Source organism: Eleutherodactylus coqui, chromosome 4, assembly GCF_035609145.1.
Source record: "Eleutherodactylus coqui strain aEleCoq1 chromosome 4, aEleCoq1.hap1, whole genome shotgun sequence".
Taxonomy (NCBI): domain Eukaryota; kingdom Metazoa; phylum Chordata; class Amphibia; order Anura; family Eleutherodactylidae; genus Eleutherodactylus; species Eleutherodactylus coqui.
The window spans coordinates 120,463,662-120,475,699 of record NC_089840.1 but is presented as its reverse complement, the minus strand read 5'-3'; the positions used below and the strand labels follow the sequence as shown (position 1 = coordinate 120,475,699).

Sequence of the window (12,038 nt, the reverse complement as noted above, 5' to 3'; positions counted from 1 at the left end):
TCTCAGGACACAGGCACGAGTGTCTCCCGGCCTGCACCCACACCCTCACCTCCGCTGTCCTCGGCCCCATCCAGCAATGTCTCTCAGCGCAGCGTCCAGCTGTCGCTAGCACAAGCGTTGGAGCGAAAGCGCAAGTACGCCGCCACGCACCCGCACGCTCAAGCTTTAAACATGCACATTGCCAAATTGATCAGCCTGGAGATGCTGCCGTACAGGCTTGTGGAAACGGAGGCTTTCAAAAACATGATGGCGGCGGCCCTGCGCTACTCGGTCCCGAGTCGCCACTATTTTTCACGGTGTGCCGTCTCAGCCCTGCGCGACCACGTCTCCCGCAACATTGTACACGTCCTCACCAACACGGTTACTGGGAAGGTCCACTTAACAACGGACACGTGGACAAGCACAGGTGGGTAGGGCCACTATATCTCCCTGACAGCATATTGGGTGAATTTAGTGGAGGCTGGGACCGAGTCAGAGCCTGGGACCACTCACGTCCTACCCACCCCCAGAATAGCGGGCCCAGCTCGGTGCTGGTATCTGCGGCAGTGTATGCCACCTCCACTAAACCTTCCCCCTCCTCCTCCTCCTCCTACGCAACCTCTACCTCGCAAATAAGATGTGTCAGCAGCACGTCGCCAGCAGTCAGTGTCGCGCGGTGCGGCAGCACAGTGGTGGGCAAGCGTCAGCAGGCCGTGCTGAAACTAATCAGCTTAGGAGAGAAGAGGCACATGGCCCACGAACTGCTGCATGGTCTGACAGAGCAGACCGACCGCTGGCTTTCGCCGCTGAGCTTCCAACCGGGCATTGTCGTGTGTGACAATGGCCGTAACCTGGTGGCGGCTATGCAGCTCGGCAGCCTCACGCATGTGCCATGCCTGGCCCACGTCTTTAATTTGGTGGTTCAGCGGTTTCTGAAAAGCTACCTGCACTTGTCAGACCTCCTCGGCAAGGTTCGCAGGGTCAGCGCACATTTCCACAAGTCCAACATGGACACTGCCAACCTGTGGACCCTGCAACATCGGTTTAATCTGCCAGTGCACTGACTGCTGTGCGACGTGCCCACACGGTGGAACTCTACACTCCACATTTTGGCCAGGCTGTATGAGCAGCGTAGAGCTATAGTGGAATACCAACTCCAACATGGGCGGCGTAGTGGGAGTCAGCCTCCTCAATTCTTTACAGAGGAGTGGGCGTGGATGGCAGATATCTGCCAGTTCCGTGAAAACTTTGAGGAGTCTACCCAGATGGTGAGCGGCGATGCTGCAATCATTAGCATCACCATTCCTCTGCTATGCCTGTTGAGAAGTTCCCTGCAAAACATAAACGCTGACGCTTTGCGGTCGGAACAGGAGACGGGGGAAGACAGTATGTTGCTGGATAGTCAGAGCAACCTCCTGTCTATATCTCAGCGCGTTTTGGAGGAGGAGGAGGGGGAGGAGCCTGAGGAGGAGGAGGGGGAAGAGACAGCTGGGCCCACTGCAGAGGGTACCCATGCTGCTTGCCTGTCATCTGTTCAGCGTGTATGGCCTGTGGAGGAGGAGGATCCTGAAAGTGATCTTCCTAGTGAGGACAGCCATGTGTTGCGTACAGGTACCCTGACACACATGGCTGACTTCATGTTAGGATGCCTTTCTCGTGACCCTCGCGTTAGTCGCATTCTGGCCACTACGGATTACTGGACACACTGCTCAACCCACGGTATAAGGAGAACCTTTCGACTCTCATTCCCGAAGAGGAAAGGGGTTCGAGAATGATGCAATACCACAGGGCCCTGGTGGACAAACTGATGGTAAACTTCCCATCTGACAGCACTAGTGGCAGAAGGTGCAGTTCCGAGGGCCAGGTAGCAGGGGAGGCGCGGAGATCAGGCAGCATGTACAGTGCAGGCACGGGAACACTCTCCAAGGCCTTTGCCAGCTTTATGGCTCCCCAGCAAGACTGTGTCACCACTCCCCAGTCAAGGCTGAGTCGGAGGGAGCACTGTAAAAAGATGATGAGGGAGTACATAGCCAATCATACCACCGTCCTCCGTGACGCCTCTGCTCCGTACAACTACTGGGTGTCAAAGCTGGACACGTGGCACGAACTCGTGCTGTATGCCCTGGAGGTGCTTGCTTGCTCTGCCGCTAGCGTCTTGTCAGAGAGGGTGTTTAGTGCAGATGGGGGAATCATCACGGATAAGCGTACCCGCCTGTCAACTGCCAGTGCCGACATGCTTACACTCATAAAGATGAACAAAGCCTGGATTTCCCCAGACTTCTCTTCTCCACCAGCGGAGAGCAGTGTTACCTAAAGATTCTTTTAGCTGCAACTGTGGATGCAAGCATTGTTCTCTATCACCGTACAAAAAAGGGACATTTACCTTTGTCAATCTGTGTACGATATTAGTCCTCCTCCTCCTGCTCCTCCTCCTGAAACATCATATCATCACACTGAACTGTCAATTTTTCTGCGGCCCAAAAGGCTCATATAACTTTTTAAAACAATATTTCTATGTTTCTAACTAAAGCATTGAAACTTCAACATGAACCAATTTTTTAACAGGGCTGCCTCCAGGCTCTGTTACAAATTAAGCCACAGTAAGCTAAAATATTAATGGGTTTCACCTGCCCTCTCGGTTGAGCAATTTTTCTGGGGTACATTTGTACTGTTGGTACACTAATTTTTTGGGCCTTCGCCTACACTGTAATCCAAGTAATTTTTCTGGCCTTCGCCTGCACTCATGGTACACCAATGTGTCAGGGGTTGGCCTACACTCTTGCTACAGAAATGTAACTCGGGTCTGCCTGCCTATACTTCTGCCACAGTAATGCTACAGGGGTCTGCCTATACTTCTGCAACAGAAATGTTACTTCGGTCTGCTTATACTTCTGCTCCTGAAATGTTACTGTGGTCTATCTATACTGTTACTACTGAAATGTTACTAATACTGGGCTCTGCCTATACTGCTGCTCCTGAAATGTTACTGGGGTCTGTCTATACTGTTACTACTGAAATGTTACTAATACTGGTCTCTGCCTATACTGCTACTACTGAAATGTTACTGGGCTCTGCCTATACTGCTGCAACTGAAATGTTACTGGGCTCTGTCTATACTGTTACTACTGAAATGTTACTAATACTGGGCTCTGCCTATACTGCTGCTACTGAAATGTTACTGGGGTCTGCCTATACTGCTGCAACTGAAATGTTACTGGGGTCTGTCTATACTGTTACTACTGAAATGTTACTAATACTGGGCTATGCCTATACTGCTGCTACTTAAATGTTACTGGGGCCTGTCTATACTGTTACTACTGAAATGTTACTGGGTTCTGCCTATACTGTTACTACTGAAATGTTACTGGGGTCTGTCTATACTGCTACTACTGAAATGTTACTGGTCTCTGCCTATACTGTTGCAACTGAAATGTTACTGGGGTCTGTCTATACTGTTACTACTGAAATGTTACTGGGCTCTGCCTATACTGCTGCAACTGAAATGTTACTGGGGTCTGTCTATACTCTTACTACTGAAATGTTACTGGGCTCTTCCTATACTGCTGCAACTGAAATGTTACTGGGGTCTGTCTATACTCTTACTACTGAAATGTTACTAATACTAGGCTATGCCTATACTGTTACTACTTAAATGTTACTGGCGTCTGTCTATACTGTTACTACTGAAATGTTACTGGGCTCTGCCTATACTGCTGCAACTGAAATGTTACTGGGGTCTGTCTATACTGTTACTGCTGAAATGTTACTAATACTGGGCTCTGCCTATACTGCTGCTACTGAAATGTTACTGGGCTCTGCCTATACTCCTGCAACTGAAATGTTACTGGGGTCTGTCTATACTGTTACTACTGAAATGTTACTAATACTGGGCTCTGCCTATACTGCTGCTACTGAAATTCTACTGGGCTCTGCCTATACTGCTGCAACTGAAATGTTACTGGGCTCTGTCCATACTATTACTACTGAAATGTTACTGGGCTCTGCCTATACTGCTGCAGTGTGGGCCGAAGCCAACCTGTACTTTATCTAACGTTAGCTCAGCTATCCGGGGCACTGCAATGGGATTTATTTATGTACCGTTGGTGGGTTCCAGGGAGCCACCCATGCTGTGGGTGCACACAGACTGCCCATAGCGGAGTTCTACTTGCCTGTGACTATGAAAAAAGGCCAGACTAACTAGGGCATGCAGTGTGGGCCGAAGCTAACCTGTATTTTATCTCATGTTACCTCAGCTATCTGGGGCACTGCAATGGGATTTATTAATGTACTGTCGGTGGCTTCCTGGGACCCACCAATCCTGTGGGTCCACACAGACTTCCCATAGCGAAGTTGTACCTGCCTGGCACTATGAAAAAAAAAAACCAGCCTGACTAGGGCATTCAGTGTGGCCCGAAGCCAACCTGTATTTTATCTCACGTTACCTCAGCTATCCGGGGCACTGCAATGGGATTTATTTATGTTCCGTCGGTGGGTTCCAGGGAGCCATCCATGCTGTGGGTGCACACAGACTTCCCATAGCGGAGTTTTACCTGCCTGGCACTATGAAAAAACCACAGCCTGACTAGGGCATGCAGTGTGGGCAGAAGCCAACCTGTATTTTATCTCACGTTACCTAAGCTATCCGGGGCACTGCAATGGGATTTATTAAAGGGGTTGTCCCGCGCCGAAACGGGTTTTTTTGTTTTTTCAATAGCCCCCCCGTTCGGCGCGAGACAAACCCGATGCAGGGACTTTAAAAAAAAACCGCACAGCGCTTACCTGAATCCCCGCACTCCGGTGACTTCTTACTTACCGGTTGAAGATGGCCGCCGGGATCTTCTCCCTCGGTGGACCGCAGGGCTTCTGTGCGGTCCATTGCCGATTCCAGCCTCCTGATTGGCTGGAATCGGCACGTGACGGGGCGGAGCTACACGGAGCCGCTCTCCGGCACGAGCGGCCCCATTCAGAAAAGAAGAAGACCGGACTGCGCAAGCGCGTCTAATCTGGCGATTAGACGCTGAAAATTAGACGGCACCATGGAGACGAGGACGCTAGCAACGGAACAGATAAGTGAATAACTTCTGATAACTTCTGTATGGCTCATAATTAATGCACAATGTTCATTACAAAGTGCATTAATATGGCCATACAGAAGTGTATAGACCCACTTGCTTTCGCGGGACAACCCCTTTAATGTACCGTCGGTGGCTTCCTGGGACCCACCCATGCTGTGGGTGCACACAGACTTACCATAGCGGAGTTGTACCTGCCTGTGACTATGAAAAAAACCCAGCCTGACTAGGGCATGCAGTGTGGGCAGAAGCCAACCTGTATTTTATCTTATGTTACCTCAGCTATCCAGGGCACTGCAATGGGATTTATTTATGTACCGTCGGTAGTGCCAGGGAGTCACCCATGCTGTGCGTGCATACAGACTTCCCATAGCGGAGTTGTACCTGCCTGTGACTATGAAAAAAACCCAGCCTGACTAGGGCATGCAGTGTGGGCCGAAGCAAACCTGTATTTTATCTCACGTTACCTCAGCTATCCGGGGCACTGCATTGGGACAAACAAGAGGAGCGATACAGTGCTAATGAGACGTTCACAGCTACACTAGCATTGGAGTCCACTTTAGGCCAATGATTGCTGAGGGTTTGTGCAGAGGCTCATGTCCTGGATGCAGTGAAAGTCCGCTTCCTGCCTAGGATTGCTGAAGCTGTTGGCCGAGGCCTATGTCCCGGGGAAACTGCAACTGCACCAGGTTGGGGCTGTGCAACTTTTTTCTGGCTAATCCAGTCATTGGAGCGGGGAAAGAAAACATAACTGATTTACTGAGCCCGTCGCAGATAAACTAGCATTGAAGTCCGCTTCATGCCTGCTTTTGCTGAGGGTGTGGGCCTGAGGCCTATGTCACGGGGGAAGTGCAAGTATGCCAGGTTGGGGCTGTGGAGCTCTTTCCTGCTAATCCAGTCATTGGAGCGGTGAATGGAAAGCTAATTGATTTAATGAGCCCGTCGCAGATGAACTAGCATCGAAGTCCGCTTCATGCCTGTGATTGCTGAAGCTGTGGGCCGAGGCCTATGTTGTCGGCGTGGTGCAAGTCTGCCATGTTTGTCCGCTCTGATTTATTTATTGTTCATGTCTTGGGTTGCCTAGGACCCACCTATGCTGTTGGTACACACTTAGTTCCCATTGCAGTGTTTGACCTGTCTGTCACAAAGACACTGACTGACTTGGGTAGGGGGCAGAGTGCAGATGGCTTTCCCCTTGCGGTGTCGATTGAGCTATGCGACACCTAGACAAAATGAATACTGTGTGGGCACATGGATTCCCCATAGCTATGTAACTCATGCCCACGTTTGCAGCTCCTGACGGAGGTGGCACAGGATTGGAATGAAGATCGAACGTCAATTTCTCATCGATTCTCTACAGCATTGTGAGCTATCGCCCCGCCCCTTTTAAAGAGGGTCGCTACCTGGCCCTGTCAACCCTCTGCAGTGTGTGCCTCCGGTTCCTTCTCATGGCAGACACACTTATAAATAGACATGAGGGTGGTGTGGCTATGGGGCCAGCGTGTGGCATGAGGTCAACTGAAGGCTGCGCAGGGACACTTTGGTGTGCGCTGTGGACACAGGGTTGTGCGGGAGGGTTGGACAGCATGTTACCCAGGAGAAGAGGCAGCGGTGTGTCCCGCAGGCAGTGATTGTGCTTTGTTGGAGGTAGTGTGGTGCTTAGCTAAGGTATGCCTTGCTAATGAGGGTTTTATCCGAAGTAAAAATTGTTAGGGAGGGGGGGTCTCACTCTTGCCGCTATTGTGGCTTAATAGTGGGACCTGGGAGCCTGAGATGCAGCCCAGCATGTAGCCCCTCGCCTGCCCTATCCGTTTCTGTGTCGTTTCCATCACTTTCTTGGGTTTTCCAGATTTTCACAAATGAAAACCTTAGCGGAGCATGGGTCATATACAAAAATGCTCGAGTGGCCCATTGACTTCAATGGGGTTCGTTACTCGAAACGAACTCTCAAGCATCGCGGAAAGTTCGACTCGAGCAACGAGCACCCGAGCATTTTGGTGCTCGCTCATCTCTAGTAATAAAGTTATGATTTTTGAAAGTGGGGGAATTAAAAATGAAAAGAAGAAAAACATAAAGGGCTGCAGCGGGAAGGGGTTAATGAACTCTTGAAAGTGTTGTTTGCTAGCTCAGATGACATTTGTCATATGTTCTCAACCTATTTAAATATGTCTTTCAATTCTAAACCATGAGAACAGTTCTTCAAAAATGTGACCCGCAATACAAAGAAGTGGATGAGAAGAACAAACAGAGTTCTCTTCCCTGCAGTGTAGTCATTATTGTAGGTTTATAATACAACCCCCAAGTAGCTGCTATATTAACTAGCATGTCCATCCCAAGAAATCAATAATTCTGCGGTATTCTGCACTCAGTACTTCCTGAATCACACGGTATGTATTGTGGCTTTATATTTGCATTATGGTTTACTTTTACCTTATGTATCTCATTGTCAAAGTTGGGGGTCCCTATACAGATCTCCCCTGTCAACACTAACTGAACAGTGACAGACTGTTAGTTACATGAGTCTAGACCTCAGCTGCTAAAAGGATTTTCCAGGCAAAAACTAGTTTATCGCTGGGGACCCATCGCTCGGAATCTGTTAAGGTTGTGCATCTGGGATCTGTGGTTCTACAGGCTTCTTTGTGCACACCTTCACAGGTAGGGGTTAATTGAGCTGGCTGGGTGTAGTATTCTTCACCAGCCAATCCCCCTTGTCTGCTGCAGATAAATACCAGCAAACTCTGGTGAGAGATTGCTGGTCATTGTAGTGCTTTACTGGTGTACCCTGTGTTGAGCCCACTCAGAGCTGGTGTGGTGCATGTTTGTCTGTAGTGTCCCTCTCTCCTCCCATGACGATCGTCTAAGCATCTGCTGTCCCTTCCCTCCTTGTGTTCTGGGGTTCATGCATTGTGTACTGTGTAATACGGTGACCACACAGGTGCAGGCAGCCCTCAGGTTTCTCCCTATCCCTGGGCAGGTGCGGCCTCCAGACATCTGATGTCCTATGTGTGTGTCAGAGGTGTGATGCCTGACACTGTTCCCTATGTCAGCATGGTGGCTGACTCTCTATTACCCTGGTGTGAGGACACTTGGACTGACTATGGTTTACCATCTATATGCATGCGAGCTCTGGGTGGGGTTCCCGTTGTATGCACAGCCATGTATGTTGGTGTGAACAGTGACGTGTGGTATGACTGTGCAGATGGCCAGACATGTGCAGTCCTATTCTATGTGGTTTGTGTTACGCTGTATGTTGGTGTGAACAGAGCAGGTGGCCATACATGTGCTTTATATGCAGTCCTGTTCTGTGTTCAGTGTGTGTCAACGGTGTCATGTCCTATGTGTGTCTAGTGCATCTCTCCAGGTTTCTGATCAGGGATAGCTAGCTCCCAAATGAAGTGGGGCTGACCTTATCAGGACAATTACCTCGCTTTTAGGCAGGGGTCCCCATTTTCCCTGGTTAGTAAAAGACAGGGGTCCTTCCATCATGCCTGGAGAGGTGCAATTGGTCTATGCAGCATATGATGAGAACTGTTGCACTTTTAAATTAACACAATCCTGCGTCCATTCTGAGAAGTGGCGCTTTAGTGCGCCGCATGGGCGTAACAAGATCCCTGGCAATCAGCCAATTGCCTTGCCTGCTGTCAGTACAGCGGGCTGTACATATGTCATAAGGGACGGGGGAAGAAGTATCTTAGTGGGCTTCAGTCCTACTGAAATCAATAGAAGTTGAAACATCCATTACATTTCCAGCACTTCTGACTTCAACTCCGAGAAGGACGCGAAGGTGTAATAGTCGCTTCAGTTCCCATTGATTTTATTGGAAGTGAAGCCAGCTGGGGCGCTTCCTCTCCCGTCCCCTATGCATGTCTGGCCTGCTGAACCGATCCCTGATCACCAGGGATTCCAAGCTGTGGGTCACCAATGATTAACTGTTGTCCTATTCTGAGGACAGATCATCAAAAGTTTTTGCCCAGAAAACCCCTTTCTCCCCCAGTTGTCAATATATTCATAAAGTCCTAGCAGAACAACAGAGGAACAGAACAATGCAGAGTTCTTAGGAGAAATGTCTAATGTAGGACTGTGAGCCCAGTGCCGCGCGGGACTGATGTATATGATGATAAGCTCTGTACAGCAGAATATGTTGGAGATACATAAGTAATATGAATAAATGTATAAAAATGTTCTACTTAGGGTTCATTCTCACGGGTGTAATTGCAGACGTCTGTGTATTTTTCAAGTGATTTTCAGTCACGTAAAAAAATTACGCAGCATGTCCTATTTAGGTGCGTATTATGCATCAAGATAGGTCATAGAAGTGAATGGGCCAGCGCAAATACTCAGTGAATATGCAGCAAGCCTGTGTATTCATTGCATATTTGCGCATCAAAACAACGTGCTCCTCTGTATTTTGTGTTGCACAAATAAATACGCTGCAAATTTATGTACACAAAAAAAACTGCGGAAAGGCAGAAATATGTAGGGAACAGGTGATTTCCAGTCCATGAATACATGCATACTTACAGACTGAAAAACGTTTATGTTCATGTAAACGAGCCCTAACACTGACAGTAATACAGTAAATAAAGTAAGCCCAGTGTGAAATATTTTTTTAATTTTTTTACCTTTTCAATATAAATGTATTTTTACAGATAAAACATGGCTTTCCTGAAGAAATCTCTTCTCCTTGTTCTCTTCCTTGGATTAGTCTCACTTTCCATCTGCGAGGAAGAGTAAGTACTCATATGGTATACAGCATATTAGAGGGTTATTCCCATGTCATACAGTGATGGTATATCACTAGGATATGCTATCACATACTGCTTCATGGGGTCAAACTGACGAGACACCCACAGATCCTGAGCATTAAGGGGCAGCTACACTGGGGTAATTTTGCAGCCTCTTCTCTGTTTGTTCCTGCACAGATATGCTTCCGAAAGCTCCTAGGTTGGTAATTGCAGAACAGCTCCATTTAAGTAAATGGGCCACGCTGCAGTTCCTGCTCAGTGTGATGAGGCAGCAGCACTGTGCCGGAAGAACTTGGAAGTATCTGCAGCAATAAACCAGAGCAGGGGTGTATCTAAAGGCTCAGGGGCCTGAGTGCAAAAATTCAGCTTGGGCCCCCCTCCACTCTACCCCCTTTACCCCCCTGCCCATACCTAAATTGTGATGCATACAGCTGCAAAACGACTTTCCATAGACGAAGTAGCCCTTCTGTGTAATCTCTCCACACATGACTAATTTCCTACACTACATGAAAATTAGTTTACAGACCCTTGGGCCGCTCTCACACACACAACACTTTTTGCCGTTATTACCATGGCGTCCCGAGCACCGTACTAACAGCAGTACAATGCTCCCATTGATTTTAATGGGGTTACTCAGACCTGAGCTCGAACGCAATGTTTCTAACGGTGCGATCTTCGAGAGCTGTCTGTTCTATTTTTGCGTTTTCATGGTTTTTAACGCACCTCCTCACCCACCACAATGATGGTGCATTAAAAAGCGCTGTGAAACGTACTATGCGATCAAAAACGCCGCTCAAAATTGGGGTAAAAATGCCACGATTTCGAGCTGCGTTTTCTGAACGAATGTGTGAGTGGCCTCAGGCCTTAGTCACACGGGCGTAAATACGCGCGTATATACGCGCATAAAACCCCACGGGCGTAAATACGCGCGTAAAAACACACCTACAAAAGATAGAACATATTGGTGGCAATGGACATGGTCACGCGTTTTTTTTACGCGCGTATACGCGCGTATATACGCGCGTATTTACGCCCGTGTGACTAAGGCCTCAGGACGTATTCCTGTTCTTGTTGTACTTTTGAACCACAATAAAGAAAAGTGCATTTTAAAAAACTGCATGCGGTATTCAAAGACCACATACAGTTTTAAGAAACTGCATACACTATTAAAAAGCGCATGTGTTTTGATGCATTTTTTAATTGTGTGTAAAGTGTGCAATTATATGCAGTACATACAGGGAGATGTATAACTTATACTAGCCATAGATTGATATGACAGAGAGATAAATAGATATATGAGAGAGATAGATAGATAGATAGATAGATAGATAGATAGATAGATAGATAGATAGATAGATAGATAGATAGATAGATAGATAGATAGATAGATAGATAGATATGAGAGGTAGATATATGAGAGAGAGAGATAGATAGATAGATAGATATGAGAGGTAGACAGATAGATAAATAGATAGACAGAAATAGGTATGAGATAGATAGATATGAGAGAGATAGATAGACAGATAGACATGAGAGAGAAAGATAGATAGATATTAGAGTGAAAGATAGATAGATAGAGATATGAGAGAGATAGATTGAAATAGATTAGATAAATATTAGAGAGTGATAAATATGAGAGATAGATATATATGAATAGATATGAAAGATAGATATGAGAGAGAGTGAGAGATACATCAATAAATAGATGAGAGAGATAATTATGAGAGAGAGAGATTATGAGAGAGATAATTTTGAGAGACAGAAAGATAGATATGAGAGAGATAATTATTAGATAGATAGATAGAAGAGAGAAATAGGTATCAGATAGACAGACAAGCAGATAGATACATACCCCAGGGCCCGGACCACTTATCTGTGTGAGGAGAGCAGCTGTACACAGTCTCAGCAGGGAGCTGACATTATGCCTGCTCCACGCTATGCCTTGCCATGCCGTGCGTCTGTGTCTGCATCCTCCCTCTGAGTCCTTCCTCCGCCCTTTTCTTCTCTTCACTCACATGTGCTGTCAGCGGGACCTCACTTATCACGCGGCCGCCGACATCGCGACCTGAATGTGTTTTTGTATATGGCGGAGGGCGGCCTCTGGGTCCCCTTAAGCGCAGAGGCTGGGTTGTCGTTGTAACCCCTGATGGTACGCCTATGAACCAGAGTCATTCTCGGGGTCCCAGAGGTCGGACTCCCACTGATCAATTTCCTTTTGGTTCTGATATGGGTTTGTACTTAT

General features: G+C 47.6%; 1 long non-coding RNA gene across 2 annotated transcripts in view; it reads left to right on the top strand.

The window, feature by feature from the left end:
• The window catches only part of LOC136624725 (uncharacterized), a 63,219-nt gene that overhangs the window by 40,517 nt on the left and 10,664 nt on the right, over positions 1 to 12,038 (top strand). For both annotated transcript variants that reach the window (XR_010792406.1, XR_010792405.1), the window contains one exon: positions 9,701 to 9,781. This is a non-coding gene — a long non-coding RNA (uncharacterized lncRNA). The remainder of the gene's footprint in view (positions 1 to 9,700; positions 9,782 to 12,038) is intronic.